This window comes from Oncorhynchus kisutch, linkage group LG4, assembly GCF_002021735.2.
Source record: "Oncorhynchus kisutch isolate 150728-3 linkage group LG4, Okis_V2, whole genome shotgun sequence".
Taxonomy (NCBI): Eukaryota; Metazoa; Chordata; class Actinopteri; order Salmoniformes; family Salmonidae; genus Oncorhynchus; species Oncorhynchus kisutch.
Genome location: NC_034177.2, coordinates 43,728,081 through 43,747,130, shown reverse-complemented (window position 1 = coordinate 43,747,130; position 19,050 = coordinate 43,728,081). Strand labels below are relative to the sequence as shown.

The window sequence follows — 19,050 nt, the reverse complement described above, 5'->3', positions numbered from 1 at the left end:
AAGGTAACCTGTCAAATGACTATTGCCCTGTAGCACTCACATTTACAGCCATGAAATGCTTTAAAAGGCCTGGTCATGGCTCACATCAACGCCATCATCCCAGACACCCTGGACCCACTCCAAATGTCACCGCTCCAACAGATCCACAGATGACACAATCTCTACTGAACTCCACACTGCCCTCTCCTACCTGGACAAGAGCAACACCTACGTGAGAATGTCGTTCATTGACTATAGTCCAGCATTCAACAGCATAGGGCCCTCCAAGGTCATCACTAAGCTCAGGACCCTGGGACTGAACACCTCTCTCTGCAACTGGATCCTGGACTTCTTAATGGGTTTCCCCCAGGTGGTGGGGGTAGGCAACAACACAGCCGCCATGCTGACCCTCAATACGGGGGCCCCTCAGGGGTGCGTGCTTAGTCCCCTCCTGTACTCCCTGCTCACCCACGACTGCTTAGCTGCACACGACTCCAACACCATCATTAAGTTTGCAGACGACATGATGGTGTTTGACCTGGTCACCAACGGCGATGAGACATTCTATAAGGAGGAGGTCAGTGACTTTGCCTAAACAAACTGCACTATCAATTTAATAGTCTACAATCTCACCATTTTCAACCTGCATATCGATGTGTCTCAAGGTGGAGTCTGATAATCTCAACGGCACCATGCAATGCACCCTGGACTGAAGAGGCAGACAAATAGGAGAAAAATGTTAGATCCCCTGTTAAATTACACATTTCTCGAGGTAAGAATATCGCAAAAATATAATCAATGGCTTATTTGAGAGAAGACAGCCTACCGCTGCCTACATCAGCCAGTATTGAAATCTGACATCTATGATAGATGTTTTCCGAATCTAAAAATCATATTCCTGTTAACTTCCAGTCTAGTGAGAGCTGCTTTATCACAATGCTACGTCATACCGGCCAAATTTCTGCCTGCTTGAATGGCAGTAGCTCAGATACACATGAAAAAATGAAATGACCCAAGGAATCGACAGAACATCACTCAGAGATGCACAAAAACAATAACATTCATAATAGGTGAATCTATACTCTAAACCGACTACTTTTTTCCTCAAAGGTAAGCTATTTGATGTGTAATTTGTTTAAAATGTTTATAAATAGCAGCTAAATATGGTAGGCTGTATACAGTGCATTCTGAGAGTATTCAGACCCCTTGACTTTATCCACATTTTGTTACATTGCAACCTTATTCTAAAATAGTTTTATCCTCATCAATCTCCTCAAGATACCCCACAATGACAAACTGAAAACAGGTTTTTATACATTTTTGCAAATGTATTGAAAATAAAAAACAGAAATACCTTATTTACAAAAGTATTCAGACCCTTTGCTTTGAGTCTCAAAATTTAGCTCAGGTGCATCCTGTTTCCATTGATCATCCTTGAAATCTTTCTACAACTTGATTGGAGTCCACCTGTGGTAAATTAAAATAATTGGACATGATTTTGAAAGGCACACACCTGTCTATATAAGGTCCCACAGTTGACAGTGCCTGTCAGAGCAAAAACCAAGCCATGAGGTCAAAATAATTGTACTTAGAGCTCCGAGACAGGATTGTGTCGAGGCACAGATCTCGGGAAGGGTACCAAAAAATGTCTGCAGCATTGACAGCCCCCAAGAACACAGTGGTCTCTATCATTCTTAAATGGAAGAAGTTTGGAACCACCAACACTCTTCCTAGAACTGGCTACACGGCCAAACTGAGTAATCAGGGAAGAAGTGCCTTGGTCAGGGAGGTGACCAAGAACCCGATGGTCACTCTGACAGAACTCCAGAGTTCCTCTGTGGAAATGGGAGAACTTTCCAGAAGGACGACCATCTCTTCAGAACTCCACCAATCAGGCCTTTATGGTAGAGTGCCCATACGGAAGCCATTCCTCAGCAAAATGCACATGACAGCCCACTTGGAGTTTGCCAAAAGGCACCTAAAGGACTCGCAGACCATGAGAAACGAGATTGTCTGGTCTGATGAAACCAAGATTTAACTCATTGGCCTGAATGCCAAACGTCACATCTGTAGGAAGCCTGGCACCATCCCTATGGCACCATCCCTACAATGCATAATGAAACAATCCCTAGCAAGCTAGTGTTTTGAGGGTGGATTGACTGTAATATTTGGCATTCATAGAATGGTTTTACGCACAGCTTTCTATCCAAGCTGAGAAAGAGCGCAGGACAGCCCATACCATACAGGTTCAGGTAGGCTATACATGACAGTTGTATATTCAAAAAAATCTATTGGTAGATGATTAGTTTGCTGTTGCATTGAAAATGCATTTTACAATCTGCAATGTATGAATTTCCAACTTTTAATTACTGAACAAGTAATTACATTATTGACGCCAGCGACACCATGTATAGCTTTGTGAAATGTTAGGCTTAACATGAGACATGACAACCAAATACCAATAAACATTTATCCATTAGCTAAAGCAAAGCTATAGGCTACATGCCCTGGCACCACAGAAAGCCTTTCATCGATTCAATGTCGCAATTTCAGCACCATGGACAGTGATCGGTAGCTTATTCTTTGTGAGTGGCTATTTAGTTGATGCATTCAAATATTTCAGGGCGGGGGAGAGGGGGAAGGGGGGGGGGGGGCCGAACTTCGACCATGCGGGAGTCCAGCAAAACTGAGTCATGCAAGTGCCTCCACAGCAGATAATATTTTTACTAAAATACTCGCTTCACTTAAATTAGCTCATTTAAGATGGCCATCTATTCAGCTCCTAAAAGGGGCCTAACCCCCATCTCCCCAGACCGTCTTTCATCCTGCTTTCTGACCCTCCCATATGTGCAGCTAATCTCTCCCTTGTGTCTCTGAAATGTCAGTGCGGAGGAGCGAGCATGTACTTGCTCGCTATGGATTTCCCATGGAATGCACACTTTCAGTTCAGCCAGTGTTACGTGTTTTGATAGGCAATGATTATGAAGTATTTTATTTTTCCTACTGGGTGTGGGAACCAAACCTGTTGGTACACTACCATCGTGACTGAGGCTGCTGTCTGGTTCATCCGACTAGGGGTGATTCTATGCTGGGATAAGTAGTGAATCACATTGCTCTCACAAGACCTGGAGATGACATCTTCAATTAACAAATAGAGGATTTAGATCCAGCTCTAGATCCAGCTCAAGGTGTGCTGTGATGAGTGTTGAATGTAAAGAGGAAGTCATGTGTATAAAGGAAAAAGCATGTCTCCTTGGCAGACAGAAAGGAGCATCCCTAACAAACAGGACACAGGCAGAACCACCTTGTTTGAATAGGTGGGCTGTTGTAAGAAACAAATAAGATTCTTGGATGGGATACAATAGAATACAGTAAAAAAAAATATATTTGATTCCAACCCCAATACTTTAATCTATGAAGTCATATGTGAACAATTTAATACATGTCAACATGCTTTCGTATGTGTTGCATGTTTGTTTTTGTTGGTGTCGCAGCCAGGGACAGAATTCCAGGGAGAGTGTCCAAAGGGTTAAAAACCCTATCTGACTCTGGAATGAATGGTGGAAGTTTGGTGGTGGAAAAGGGGGAGGGATGGGGAGTGGGAGGGAGCCTCGCCGGCAAGACAATTCCCCCGACGTGGGCCATTCACAGACACAGGAAATGCTTGACCTCACACCCTGAGAAACGTCCACAGCAGCCCACTTGTGTTCAAGGTGTAATTGGGCGTAATTAGGAGCTGGCAGATAGGAGGACCTGCATGCTCCACATGCCTTCGTTCCTCCTGCCTGCCTGCTTCCACACTCCCCTCGCCTCGCCTGCAGCAGAGGAATCTTTAGGACAACAAGAATTCATTCAGATACTGAATTCTTAAGCTTTAGGTTGGTAGGGCTTACGAAAATATTGGCTAAAATGAAATCCGTAAATCGTGTTTGTCTGTCGGCCATTGATGTGATGTGGGATGGAGACGGGGGTTGTGGGGGTACACAGGGCGTGGCAAAAATGTTTCTCAACGGTCTCCTACTTAAAGCATTATTGGTAGAGAGTAGAGAGGTCTGAGTTAGTCTATGGACCAGCCCCGTTCTACTTGTCTGACTCCTAATCTGTTCCCTTCTCACCTATCAGGACAATGGAAGCCAGGCTTCCTGTGTGGAAATGAGGAGATGGGAGCAGGGACTGAGGAGGGGAGATGAGATGAGTGCAGTGCCGGTTCTAGCTTTTCTTGGCCCTAAGCAATATTTATTTTGGGGACCCACACCTCGCAAGTAAAACATTCTAGTGGTCCCACTCTTGACGGCAGAGAGATAAAAACTAAGCTATAAAGTTAATTCCCTGCAATTCTATGCATTTTGCCATGGGGCATAGATAAAACGTTGTCATTTTAAAGCATATTTCCTGCAATTCTACATATTTTTCCATGTTCAAATGATATCTGAGTGCGAGGGGAAAAATCAATGGGGGCCCCCTCAAGGTCAGGGCCCCTGGGCACATGCCCCTGCGTGCCTGGTCAGTAATTCGGCTATGATTACTACAAGCTGTAGATAGCTGGCTAAACTAACTTACCAATTTAAAAAAAATAACTGACATGGGCTAATTGGATGACTGTCAGTAACTGACATTACTAACTCTTAAAGGGATACTTCAGGACTTTGGCAATGAGGCCCTTTATTTACTTCCCCAGAGTCAGATGAACTAGTAGATACCATTTGTATGTCTCTGCGTGCAGATTGAAGGAAGTTGCTAACTAGCGCTAGCACAATTGCTAACTAACATTAGCTACTATTGGTTCACACCACCTCACTTCCATCATAAAAAAAACAATAATAATTTCACCTTTATTTAACCAGGTAGGCCAGTTGAGAGCAAGTCCTCATTTACAACTGTGACCTGGTCAAGATAAAGCAAAACAACTACACAGAGTTACACATAAACAAACGTACAGTCAAATAACACAATAGAAAAATCTATGTACAGTGTGTGCAAATGTAGAAGAGTAGGGAGGTGAGGCAATAAATAGGCCATAGAAGCAAAATAATTAAAATTTACCATTAACACTGGAGTGATAGATGTGCAGATGATGATGTGCAAGTAGAGATTTTATTATTATTATTATATATTTTTTTAACCTTTATTTAACTAGGCAAGTCAGAACACATTCTTATTTTCAATGACGGCCTAGGAACAGTGGGTTAACTGCCTGTTCAGGGGCAGAACGACAGATTTGTACCTTGTCAGCTCGGGGATTTGAACTTGCAACCTTTCGGTTACTAGTCCAACACTCTAACCACTAGGGTGCAAAAGAGCAAGAGGATAAATAACAATATGGGGATGAGGTAGTTGGGTGTGCTTTTTACAGATTGGCTGTGTACAGTTACAGTGATCGGTAAGCTGCTCTGACAGCTGATGCTTAAAGTTAGAGAGGGAGATATAAGACTCCAACTTCAGTGATTTTTGCAATTCGTTCCAGTCATTGGCAGCAGAGAACTGGAAGGAAAGATGGCCAAAGGAAGTGTTACATACTGGACACAGAGACATACAAATGGTATCCACAAGTCCATCTGATGCTGGGGAAGTAGATAAAGGGCCAAAATCCCGAAGTATCCCTTTAACAATAAGTAGAGACCCCTACTGAGTTCCAAAAAAAAGGTTTGGGGCCCCCTAGCTGCTCATGGCCGGCCATGGTTGAGGGGATCTTGGAAAGGGGAGGGAAGAGGAGAGGAGATGGGGGAGAAGAGATGAAGGAGGAGAGAGAGAATCTTAAAAAGGGGAGGCTTGAGACGGGAAAGAGGATGCCAGAGAGGGGAGAGGGAAAAGAGGGCTAGTGATCAATCAGGAGGTCTAGGGCTCTGACCTCTGACCTACTGTGAGAGAACAGGATGCCACCATGGTGAACCTGTGAGGGCTCAGGCATTTAAGACCCTGGGACCCAGCCCAAGCCTTTCTCTATGATGAATGGGACGCTAGCATGAACACAAATTGCCCCGTAATAATGACAGACAGGCCTATAACCAAGCATATAACCTAGCCTGCTAAGAACAAATAGAAATGGATAGAATTATAGAGAGAGAGATTTAAATAGCGAGAGGTAGACATACAGCTGAGGATTACCCTACCGGAGGGAGGGAGAGAGGGAGGGAGGGGGAGAGAGATTGATTTACAACAGAGAGAGCGCGATGCTGGCGTTTTCTCCCCACTCTGCTGACCCTGGAGCCGGTGTGAGGGCAAGATTCCAGAGGCCCCTCAGCAGCAGCTCCGCCCCGACAGACAGACAAGCAGCCAGGAGGGCCTGTAAGTCATCCAAGCCCTCTCCCTCTCTCTCTCCCTCTCTCTCTCCCTCTCTCGCACAAGCCCTGGGAACTGTTTACACTTAGTACTGCTGGCTCTTCATATAGGCTAAAAACAGCTGTTTGGTTCACAGGCTGAATCAGCCAGAGCGCCAGCCTCCCTTTTCATAGCCACGGCATGACACAGCTTGGTAGATCTCTCCTCTGTGTGTTCCCCCGCCCCCGTCCCCCGTCCCCCAAAACAACGTGTCCCTCTGTCTTTGAGGAAACACATGTATTATATTAGTCCTGTGGAAGGCAAGGGTCACACTCCTGTCAGTAATTGAAATTATGTATGCGCTAACGGGATTACAGTGGCCCAGTGATTGAAAGGTGACCCTGCTCCCTTGTTCCACTGCTGGAATTCCAGAGGTAATGGATCATGAAAGGAGGCCTCCTCAGTACATGTAGACAGGCGGAGGAGCAAGGCAGGAGGAGCTAGGTGGAGTCAGAGTCACCTACAGTTTCACCCTCCTCACCTCATTCTCAGTGTTATTATGGGACGCTGCCCAGAACCAGTTATCATTCCACTTGTCCCTCAGCCCTCAAGACCCAAACTTTTGATCTCCGTCCTGTCCATGAATAGAGTCATCACAGTGGGCCAATCAAACCAATTTGGCCCATTTCTGGTAAAGGGTAAATGTCATTACTGTTTTTTTTACAAGGTGAGGGAAGAAATGGTTAAGCATCCAGATGGTGCTTGACAGGTTACCAACTCAATTAACACAGACCCAATGACACCGGAGTCGTTTTCCAGCAGAGCCATGCAGGAGATCATATCAGCCCCCATTCACAAATCTGTTTCAGTAAACTGTCATCTCTACAATTCTCCTTTAGTGCCTTATCTGTTCTCTAGGTAAAATCTATGTTTTTGTTGAAGTTCATTACTGTAGCTTTTTACTTGAGAGATTGTATTGCGTTTAAAACCTTTTCGACATTGGCAGCGGTTCTGATGCCTGTTCTTGTGTGAGATACTGATACTGCACCGTGATGAACTCTGTCCCTGGAATTGTTGCATGGCTGCTTGAGCTCGGCATTATCAACATGCCATAGCACACGCTCTGTTGGGCTCTTTGTGAAAACCAGCCTGCGAGCTGGGCTCAATGCCTTTTTGTCATGCTGAGACAGTTGTCCGGTGAAGCTATGGCAGATGTGAGGAGAGCCCATCCACCCCTACCTACACTGCCTCCATGTTCTATAGCAGGGGTATTCAACACCATATGAGGTCCGGGGCCTGCTGGTTTTCTGTTCTAGCTGATAATTAATTGCACACACCTGGTGTCCCATGTCTAAATCAGTTCCTGATTAAATGGTAACGATGAACAAATGCAGTGGAACTGGCTTTGAGGTCCAGAGTTGAGTTTGAAAATTCTATTGTATCTTTATTTATTTTTCTCCACAATTTTGTCATATCCAATTGGTAGTTACAATCTTGTCCCATCGCTGCAACTCCCGTACGGACTCGGAAGAGGCGAAGTTCGAGAGCCGTGCATCCTCCATAAACACAACCCCGCCAAGCCGCACTGCTTCTTGACACAATGTACGCTGAACCCAGAAGCCAGCCGCACCAATGTGTCGGAGAAAACACCGTACACCTGGCGAACGTGTCAGCGTGCATGCGCTCGGCCCGCCACTATTGTCGCGAGAGCGCGATGGGACAAGGACATCCCAGCCTGTCAAACCCTCCCCTAACCGGGACGATGCTGGGATAATTGTGCGTCGCCTCATTGGTCTCCCGGTCACGGCCGGCTGCGACATAGCCTGGTATCGAACCAGGATCTGTAGTAACGCAGCTAGCACTGCGATGCAGTGCCTTAGACTGCTGCGCCACCATAGAGGCCTGGTTCTATTGTATCTTGATGAAGCAGTGCAAAGTGAATTTTCCCAGGAAAAAATAGGGGGAGAAAAAATTAATGTTTCCCTGTGAATGTACAGGTAACTACCAAAATAATGGAAACACTTGAGTAAATGAGGGATACAACGTATATTGATAGCAGGTGCATCCACACAGGTGTGGTTCCTGATTGAATGAAGCAATTAACATCACATCATGCTTAGGGTCATGTATAGAAATGCTGGGCAGGCCATTATTTTGGCTAGCATGGCTATGCCCCCATAAGATGACAATGCCCCCATCCAAAGGGCACGAGAGGTCACTGAATGGTTTGATGAGCATGAAAACGATGTAAACCATATGCCATGGACGTCTGTCATCAGATCTCAACCCAATTGATCACTTATGGGAGATTCTGGAGCGGCGTTTTCCACCACCACCATCAAAACACCAAATGACGGAATCTTCTTGTGGATGAATGGTCTTGCATCCCTCCAATAGAGTTCCAGACACGTGTACAATCTATGCCAAGGTGTATTGAAGCTGTTCTGACTCGTGGTGGCTCGAACACCCTATTAAGACACTATATGTTGGTGTTTCCTTTATTTTGGCAGTTACTTGTAGGTATCCTTTGATAAATATCTACTGAGACTTGGCATGGGACCAAAGACAACAAATCCCTCTGGGCCACGAAAATCATTCAGGCCCAACTCGCAGGGTGATAATGGGACATTGAAGTAGCCTGTGTGTGTGTAAGCTTTTCATTCATAATATGTTGAGTATGAGGAATAGGACTCACTAATTCATGAAGCATCTTTAGAAGTTGTCTCAAACCGATAAAAACACATGTGCCTCATGAAGACATTGAGATGCAGAACATGTTGGCTGAGGTTAAGAGGTGGAACAGGTGCAACTGCAATCATAGACACAAACTTAATGTGATCAATTTTCGATGTTTTTTATATGGCGCGGCAAGAAATGTAGAGGTACATTTATTGTGGGAGTCATTGATTTCCAAGGCATTTGTTCATTTCCACTTTTCCTTTGGTGGAGAGAATTGTCTTAATAATAAAATAAATCTATTGAATAGAACCACATTCTCATACATAAGATAAAAGCGTAACATACATTGAATCATTGAAGACTTTGTGTTTATAAAGTGGGAAAACTAAACTGAAACAGGACACAGCAGTTTTAAGTGAGGGTTAAAGATGTTCTTATCAAAATGGCGTCTTAGGAAGCTAAGAAGACAGTACGATGGCGGAGAGGAAATGCATTCAGCAGGGAGGGGTGTTTGACTCTCTACGCTGCTCCTCTATTGTTGTTAGACCCTTGCTGTTGTGACTGAGGTACCGGCAGCAGTCGTACACACCCCGAATGCTTTCTTCATCGTTCACACAACAGAATTCCAGCCATAACGACCTGTCCTCTCTTGGAAATAAACCCAAACACAGTCATGGGCCTGGCGGGGGGCAGGACATTTTCTGGATGGACGCCACGAACCAATCAATTCAGTCACTTTGCGGAGGCGCTTGCCACTTTATTTGTAGATAGTAGATAAATAGCCCTTTATCATTGGATGGCGACCTATAAGATACAACTTCATTGTGGGATGTAGATCTACTCTACGTTCAGAAAGTATTTAGACCCCTTCACTTTTTCCACATTTTGTTACGTTACAGCTTTATTCTAAAATGGATTCCGTTGTTTTTTTCCCCTCATCAATCTATACACAATACCCCATAATTATATCACAATTCACCGTAGGGATGGTGTCAGGTTTCCTCCAGATGTGACGTTTGGCATTCAGGCCAAAGAGTTCAATCTTGGTTTCATCAGACCAGAGAACCTTGTTTCTCATGGTCTGAGAGTCCTTTAGGTGTCTTTTGGCAAACTCTAAGCCAGCTGTCATGTGCCTTTTACTGAGGAGTGGTTTCCGTCTGGCCACTTTACCGTAAAGGCCTGATTGGTGGAGTGCTGCAGAGATGTTTGTCCTTCTGGAAGGTTCTCCCATCTCCACAGAGGAACTCTGGTGCTCTGTCAGAGAGACCATCGGGTTCTTGGTCACCTCCCGACCAAGGCTCTTCTCCCACGATTTCTCAGTTTGGCCGGGCAGCCAGCTCTAGGAAGTCTTAGGGGTTCCAAACTTCTTCCATTTAAGAATGATGGAGGCCACTGTGTTCTTGGGGATCTTCAATACTGCAGAAATGTTTTGGTACCCTTCTCCAGATCTGTGCCTCAACACAATCCTGTCTTGGAACTCTAAGGACAATTATTTCGACCTCATGGCTTGGTTTTGCTCTGACAGGCACTGTCAACTTATATAGACAGGTGTGTGCCTTTCCAAATCATGTCTAATCAATTGAATGTACTACAGGTGGACTCCAATCATGTTGTAGAAACATCTCAATGATGATCAATGGAAACAGGATGCACCTGAGCTCAATTTCGAGTCTCATAGCAAAGGGTCTAAATACTTATGTAAATAAGGTACTTCTGCTAAAATTTCTAAAAACCTGTTTTCGCTTTGTCATTATGTGGCATTGTGTGTTGATTGGTGAGGAAGAAAAATGTATTTAATCAATTTTAGAATAAGGCTGTAATGTAACAAAATTTGGAAAAAGTCAAGTGGTTTGAATGCTCTCTGAATGCACTGTATAGCTTGGGATGTAAGTCTATATTTTGGGATGTAGGTTTATATTATTGTTTGTACATTAGATAATGGAATTCTGATCTGTTGCTGGCTATTACAGGAGGGACCTCTTTACTTTAATTATTTCATTATCTCCCCCTCCTCTCAGCTGTTCCTTGCAGGGCCACGCTGACTGAGTTAGTGCCTGTGCTGTTATGGGTTCATTGGGCTGGTATGTGGCAGGAATCTTTGGATCAAGGTAATTTCACAGTGTTCAACATTTTCCCAGGCTGTTAAGCTTCCCTTTACCTTTGTGCCACTCGAAGAACGAGATAAGGAGTGACACATGTTGCCATTAAACACACACAGCATCCCTGCAGCACCCAGGGCTGACGCCACCAGCGGGGCAAAGGAACGACTTGAAAGACACGGACTATAAAATGATCTTCTGACACTCCAGTTTCCCAAAAGGATCAGATTATTGCAGCCTGTCCAAGTGTGGTACGTGTGTAGTGCATTCATGGGTGGCACTGTAATAATGATGAAAGGGGTTGGATTTGTCATTGCAGAGGTCCAGAGTTTTGGGAGGGAGGCCGGGCAGGCGGGGCTGTCGTTTGTCTTTATCAGATACAAGGAAGATAAGAAGGTGTGTTCTTATTGTTCTTATGAATAGTTTTTGTTATGTATATTAAAGTGTGTGCGCGTGTGAACGTTTGCGTGAACGTGGGTGTGCCTCATCATTTATGTCTACATCTGTGCCAGTGTCTGTATTCAACCAGCAGCACGTGTGTTATGGTTCTTTTGTAATCTTCCCAGACTGTTCCGTGTTATTATTAGATATACCAGATGAGTCAACACCTGATGGGTATGGGTGGAAAATGAGAGGGGTATAATTGTTTAAGTAATCTAGTTATTCTCTACTATACCCAGGTCCTGCTCTCATGTACCATCTGTTTCTGCTGGAGACCTCCGGGGCCCTAACCTAACCACACACACTGCATGAAGATGGTGCCCTTACCCACTGTGTGTGTGTGTGCGTGCGTGCGTGCGTGCGTGTGTGTGTGTGTGTGTGTGTGTGTGTGTGCAGGTGTTGGCATTGGGAATCAACAATGAGTTGATGACAATGAGCCCATCAACCCTTGAAACACCAAGAATATCTGTTTCAAAGTCAATAGGAGAGCCTCTTAAACACAGCTGCAGTCAGAAAGGTTTCTGTGAGACAGGACTGCTACCTTATTCCCACCTTCTCAACTTGTGGAGAACACATAGTTAAACTTTTCATGTTTGCAATGCTTTTTGTCCGTTTGACAAATATAATGTCAATAGGCAGCGTTTTTCTTTGTTCCCAACAGGGAGGGGTGCATGAATCATACATTAAACATGATTCGCATGAATGCCTCACTCAGAGACAACAGTTCTCTTTCTTTCTGGGCAATTTGCAGCAAGTGTCAAAACTGGGTGTCTCTCAACTTGAATGCAAATATCTCTCTCTACTGTATGCTGTATGATCATATTTACAGTTGACGTGTTTATGAATCATTGACTTCAATTCACATAGTTCAATATATGTATTGGTCTTTAGAGACACAAAATTGCATTACCTCCCAGGGGATTGGCTGCCAGTCATTCCATCTGTCTCTCAATCTCTCGTTCTGTCTGTCTCAAACTGACATCTGTCTGAGGGAACATATTGAGGACACATCGAAGTATGAAGTTTGAAGGCCATACAAAGTTTTCACTCAGACAATAAAGGGTAAGTATTCCTTGTGAAGTAGCCAACAGGACAATCAGTTCATTAGGGCACAGAACAGAAAATGTTTTAAAAGTTTTGCAACAGACAAGGAAAATGTGTTTTTCTTATTGGACAGGTCCAGGTAGTCGCTCCCTTTTTGAGTCTGTTTTCTTCCATTTGGTGTCTAATGAACACTACCCATTGGAGAGTACTGCATTACAATAAATGTTTGGGATGATGCACATTTGGTTTGTACATGGAGCTGAACGTCTTCAGGATGTTTTTACTCCCTCTGGACCAACATTCCAACATGCCAGGAATCAGGAGGGCCGCCTTGTGCAGAATTACACCGTGAGGGACACAACCTGCCCTCAGAGAGTCCTTGCATTCTGTTTCAAGGCCCCTCGGAGCAACAATGCCTTATGTGTGGGTTGCAAAGGAAGGGAGGGAAAAGCTTGGGCTCTGGTATAGTATCAGTAAGCAGCTGCTGCATGAGTGACAAACTCAAGGGCTACCGATATGAACATGGGAAAATCCTAGGGAAGCAGGGGGTGAAGACAAAGCAGCAGATGAGCCTCTCCACTCAAAAATGTGCTGTTGTGTTCTTCTACAAGTGTGAGAAAGAAAGGAAAACCTATACTAAGTATCCTCTGGACGGCCAAGGGAATATTTACTGTCCTTGTCAAACTGTACCCCAGATCTTCGTCTATTCTCCTCTCCCCAGTTTTGATGAGTCATTGAAAGGTTGTTGGTGGAGTTCAAAAGGTAGGGTCAAGCATGTGAGAGAGGAGGGTAGAAGGGGGGGGGGGGTAAAGAAAGGTAAATTAATAGCAGACTGGCTCTTCTGTTGTCGGAGGGAGGGTTTGGCTGGCTGGTGCTGTACAGACATCCTTATTGTCTGTCCCATGCAGGTAGATCAACACCAACTATGTTCTCTCTGTGTAGACACCCATATGTCCCTCAACGCGCTGTCAGCAACCCCTTTGATAGATTCTGGCTGAATGTAAAAAGTTTGCTTTGAGTTATTAATGATGTTTTAACTTGTGTTTTCTAAACTTTTCAAGAGCTGTTTCTTTGACTGAAATGACAGCCTCGTTTCTTCCCTTCCGTTTTCAAAGCAAGAAGATGTTGAAGATTTGTTGTATGACAACCGAGAATAGGCCTACAGTTGCACGTTGTTTTTTTTATTCTCTTTGTTCGTATTGTGTCTTTTCCAAAGCTTTTTGGGGCACCTGCTAATATTGTAATATCAGTCAAATGTCACAAGGTGTCACGACTTCTGCCGAAGTTGTTGCCTCTCCTTGTTCGGGCGGTGCTCGGCGGTCGATGTCACCGGTCGTCTAGCCATCATTGATTCATTTTCCATTGGTTTTGTCTTGTCTTCCCACACACCTGTTTTCAATCCCATTCATTACCTGTTGTGTATTTAAACCTCTGTTTCCCCTCATGTCTTTGTCAGAGATTGTTTATTGTCAGTGTTGTGTTTGTTGTATAGGTGCGCGACGGGTCCTCGTACCCATGTTTGTTTATATTCTGTTCTTATTAGTGTTATGGAGCATGTTACGTGGACATTCATTAAAAGACTCCATTTGACACTCCGTTTGACTCTCCTGCGCCTGACTTCCCTGCCACCTATACACACAACTCTGACACAAGGTCTAGACTAATGCAACTTTATAACCGGTTGTAACCACCCCCACATAGCATATGAGAAGGTCTGCAGTGTGTACCTCTGTCTTCAGCATCGATTTATCTCTTTAACAGGGAGGGTATTCACCTTGCCCCAAGGCGTGGAGAGATGACAAATAAACATTGTTCTTTTGCTCTTGCCCTTGTTTTTGGACATAATGAGATAAGAAATCATTTTCGGGAGGACATCTTTGCATAAAGAATGTCTGAGGGAGTCTACAGCCCTGGTCATTGGTGCCAACGTTGCAGTGTAACGTCAGTAATAGAATGGTGAGAATAAAACACGATTCTGAGACCATCCCACAGGTACTTGAGCTTCCAGGGACAACCCTCACGAACTGAGTAGCTTGGTTTCTGAAAGACGTCCAGAGTATGGAAAGGGGTTGAGAATGTAGTCTGTAGCGTTTGCTTATCAATCCATTATTGCACGTACTTATTCCCACTAAATAGTCCTATGGCTGGTGTGTTTATTCTGCAGGAGCTGGCTCTCTAGATATCCCTCCTGTCCTCTCTCCGTCTGTATGACTTGAAATAACTTTCCATCCTCTCCCCATTGCTCTCACATATAAACGCGGGTCTCCTTTGCTGTGACGTTATGCCATTCCATCTTAGGGAAATGCAGTCGAAAATAGAATCAAGTCAAATGAATCGGTTTGATTGAATCAAACATGGATGCATGTGTTCCTAATCTAGTGTGTGAGGTTAAAAGTAGAATATGTGTATTTTTTTTAGCGAAATGTGCAGTGTTGGGTGGTCATGCGAGCTGAGTTATGGCTACCTGGCTTTCTGATTTTGGTCTGTTATTGTCCAGGTAGCCTAACAACTGTACTCTGTCTGTATTCTACGATTAGACGAGATACAGGACATTGTTATCACCCAGTTGTATTGGCACTTCTTTGTGGATATCAGCAATAACATGAATGATCATTGGAGCATTGCATACAGCCGGGTATTATGGTATGGATAGATCTTTTGTTATTGCTTTACTCAGACATCTGCAGTTGTTCAACCACAACAAAATAACCCCAGGACGAGCTCAGTTGTGAGCTTTGACCAATGCGTTATAAGAAAATGATAAGCATGCATAAGGTGTTTTGAAATAAAACATGTAGTGAATATAAATGATAGCATATTTTGTAGCAAGTGATGTCTCATGACCACCTAACACACAGTGTTACTACATGGTTGTTACTACATGGTTGTTACTACATGGTTGTTACTACATGGTTGTTACTACATGGTTGTTACCACATGATTGTTACCACATGGTTGTTACTACATGGTTGTTACTACATGGTTGTTACTACATGGTTGGTACCACATGGTTGTTACTACATGGTTGTTACTACACGGTAGTAGTAATTTAGTATATTTTGTTACTTGTATGCGACAAGCTAAGGAGACTTGGGAGTTATAACAGATGTTCAAGCTCAGGTTAATGCAGGAAATGGTTTGCATTACTTTGGAAGTATAAACAAAATAACTTGCCTGATAAGGTTCTGCTTTATAGTGCACAGATGATATTTTTGAGATGACAATGTCAGGGGAGTTCCAAATGTTAAAACGTTGTAATGAACTATTTGAATGGTGTGTTTGTTTCACTGGTGTATTATTTTGCTGTTAACTGTTTTTCAAGTCAGCCAGTGTGGCAGTTACTGAATAGTGAACAAATGTAAACATGGAGTGGGGCAGAGTGGTTGAACCTCTTATTAATCGGAATTAACAGTGTATGCACGTGGTTTTTGTCATTCAGCATTTCTGACCCTGTCATGGTTGAATTAGGGTCATCTTTTTTACATCAACAATATGTTAGATTTATTAGGCCATTTTTGGGGAATATTTTCTCTGCTTTTCAGTTGTCACATGTAACACAAATCATTTGTGCTGTTTTTATAACATAAACAGTAAACATGTTCACACCAGGTCAAAAGTGTGGAATAAGAGAACAAAATCTACTTCTATAAATAACATTAGTATATATCTTAATTTAGGAAATGAATTAGTGAACTTTATTCATATATTATGTTATAAATAATTAAATGGTTTAATTTTTTTTATATTCAACCAACTGATTCTTTAAATACTATTAACAAGGTTATCAATAACATTTAAACAGTCTTTTAAAAATAGTTTCAAAGATAAAGCATAAGAAAAGAACAAACATAATATATATGATTTGTATCTACAGTCTGAAATGATATAAAGGCATTCAAACCAATAACCTACAGAGTGGATTTGGCTCTTTCTGCCTTTTTGCCCTCTAATATGGTATGGGAGACAAATCTAGTTACGTGTTCCGTGTATTTGATTGTTTAATTAAAAGTGAAAAACTAAATGTGTTTTTTTTTCTCATTCGTGTTAATTATCTGGTTAGAAAGATGTTATTTGGCATGGCAGAACTGCACTAATTCCAGCTTGCCTCTGTTGCACATAGCTGCAGGTGTGTTAGAATGATCTCTAGGTATCCCACATTTCACTTGTTTTTCAAAACGTGCTTCTATCACATGCCATAATTGACATTCTCTATAAATCAGCCAACTTTCACACAGCCTAGTTTAGTAAGATTGTGGAAATGCCTTCTTTTTAGAACCTATTTTTGAACCTGTTTTGATAATTATTTTGTAGTAGTTTCAAATGTAGTTCCATGTAAAAGCCCAATCAACACATTATGATTGTTTCATTGCTGCATAATTTATCTGTAAACATGCTCACAGGGAAGATAAACAATGTCAGAAATATGTTATAAACTGTAAAATTATATGTTTTTTATGAATTTGAGAAGATAACATATGGTATAGAACTTCTACATGGTTTTCACTTCAAATATGTTCATTTTCTGAATTGTGAACTTAAAAATGTTTATTTTTCTTTTGATTTCAATATCCTCTTTTTTCAGTCTAATTTGTTTGAAAGGAGGCAGAGACTCACAACCTATAGTTTAGGCTACTACTGTCATTTGTGGAGCATTGAAACCTTAAACTCATGAAGTTCCTTCCTGATAAAAATGAGTTTAAAAGCATCTTAATTCTTGTTTTGGTCAGCAACCTACTTGTGCTTTTGGTATGCAGCCTAGCCTAGCCTAGCCCAAATGCTAGCATTATCTTCCCATTATTTAAAAACCTTTTATGTAGGGCTGTATCATGCCCCTTTGAGTGAACGTTGAGTGAGACAAACCATTGCAGTCACACTATGAGGTGAGATATTTTTTTAAACCTTTTTAACCCCGAATAAAGTTCAGAACAAACGTTGCATTGCCTTGTGTGTGCGTGTGTCCCCCATTTGGATATAATGTTAATTGCATGCATCCGGGAAATAACATGCGCCTCGGCCCAATTCTGCGTTTGACGCTCAGCGCCTGTGATGACGTCATTACTCCGCGAAAATACAGCATGGTTCTTTCATTACTTCTTCCAAACTCGATAAAGCTGCGGCAAAATTTTTGTCTTTGTTGGAATATAGGAAATGGGCTCATTTTGCTGTATATATTTGTACCTTTTGTTAGACATCTGCTGTCCAAGTAATTGATATTAAAAAGTAATTTCTGATGCCAGTGACAGGTGCATGAGCAAGTCATGAGATGCAGGCATTCAGAACATGAGCCGCCTTGAATAAATCACCGTTATGAAAGGCGGAAATTTGAGAAATAAGTTGAAATTTGCATTTTATTGGGCATTATGACAAATCAAATGCACTTTGCCATCGGAGGATTTGGGTGAGACGCGTGGCCATCAAAGAGTATCTGTCCGGTCTGGTGAGGTGGAAACTTCCATCGGACATGATTGTGGACATGTTGGCTCAATTTTATTCTACTTCTGCATAGTTTTATGCATCCTATGTGAACCTTCACGATCAGTCATTATGGCGCGGATGGGTTTGCACAATGTAGAATTTTGATTGCTTATTCTGTTTCTCTGAGGGGAGATTAATTTACCAGAGTGACTCGTTGAGATGCGTCAGGGACTGGAGGAGCAGGGGGAACCCCCTACACACTGCTTCCACACAACGAGCAATTTGCTGGATGTGTTGGCTGGTAGGCTAAACGCCTAAACTATTCTTCATTGAAAAACGTCCCGTATTGTCTTTGATGCCTACTCAAACGTTGTCATTTCTGTAGTTCAAAACATTCCAAAAGAAAGGGAAGATTTTAATCACTCAGTGCCTCATTCATGTAGGCTAGTTTTTCTTGTTGTTGATGGTCACAACAACATAAAAGGTTATCATGGAACCAATTAAGGAACAGTTGGGTGTTTTGAAGATTTGTTGCATGACAACCAATAATACAGTTACGTGTTGTTCGTTGCGTTTTGTCCTTATCTTGATCATGTCTGTTCCCAAGCTTTTTGTGGCAACTGCAAATATTGTAAGATCATTCAAATGACACAAGGTCCAGACTAATGCAACTTTGTAACCGGTTGTAACTTGTAACCATCCCCACGTAGCATGAACATGTTTGAAGCAGGTGCGTCTGTCTGCAGTATCTATTCATCTCCCTAACATGGAGGGTATATGGTAGTCACCTTGCCTCTTCAGACTCATCACCCCTCGCCCACAAAGACGTCGGGAGATGACAATGAACCTTTCTTATTTTGCTCTTGCTCTTGTTTTGGGGACTTAATGAGATAAGAGCACGTTTAAAGAATTTGCGGAAGGCCATCGTTGCATGAAGAATGTCCTTTTACTGGTGTGTATATTCTGCAGGAGCTGGCTCTCGAGATATCCCTCCTGTCCTCTCTCCGTGTGTGTGGTTTGGTATAGCTGGTCTCCTTTGCTGTGACGTAACATTTTATCATGGAACTAATTAAGAAACAGTTGCCTACTTGCAGCCGATGCTATATGTCTCTCATTTTTGCGTCGTAAACAAGTT

The 19,050-nt window shown here is 42.8% G+C and overlaps 1 protein-coding gene and 1 long non-coding RNA gene across 4 annotated transcripts in view; both read left to right on the top strand.

Annotated features, from left to right (window-relative positions):
* ccnd2a (cyclin D2, a) overlaps nt 1–19,050 on the top strand; it is a 203,550-nt gene that overhangs the window by 157,428 nt on the left and 27,072 nt on the right. The window lies entirely within an intron of this gene.
* Nucleotides 10,761–17,431, top strand: LOC116373996 (uncharacterized). Its single transcript, XR_004209732.1, has 2 exons — nt 10,761–11,411; nt 11,696–17,431. It is a non-coding gene; the product is annotated as an uncharacterized LOC116373996 (long non-coding RNA).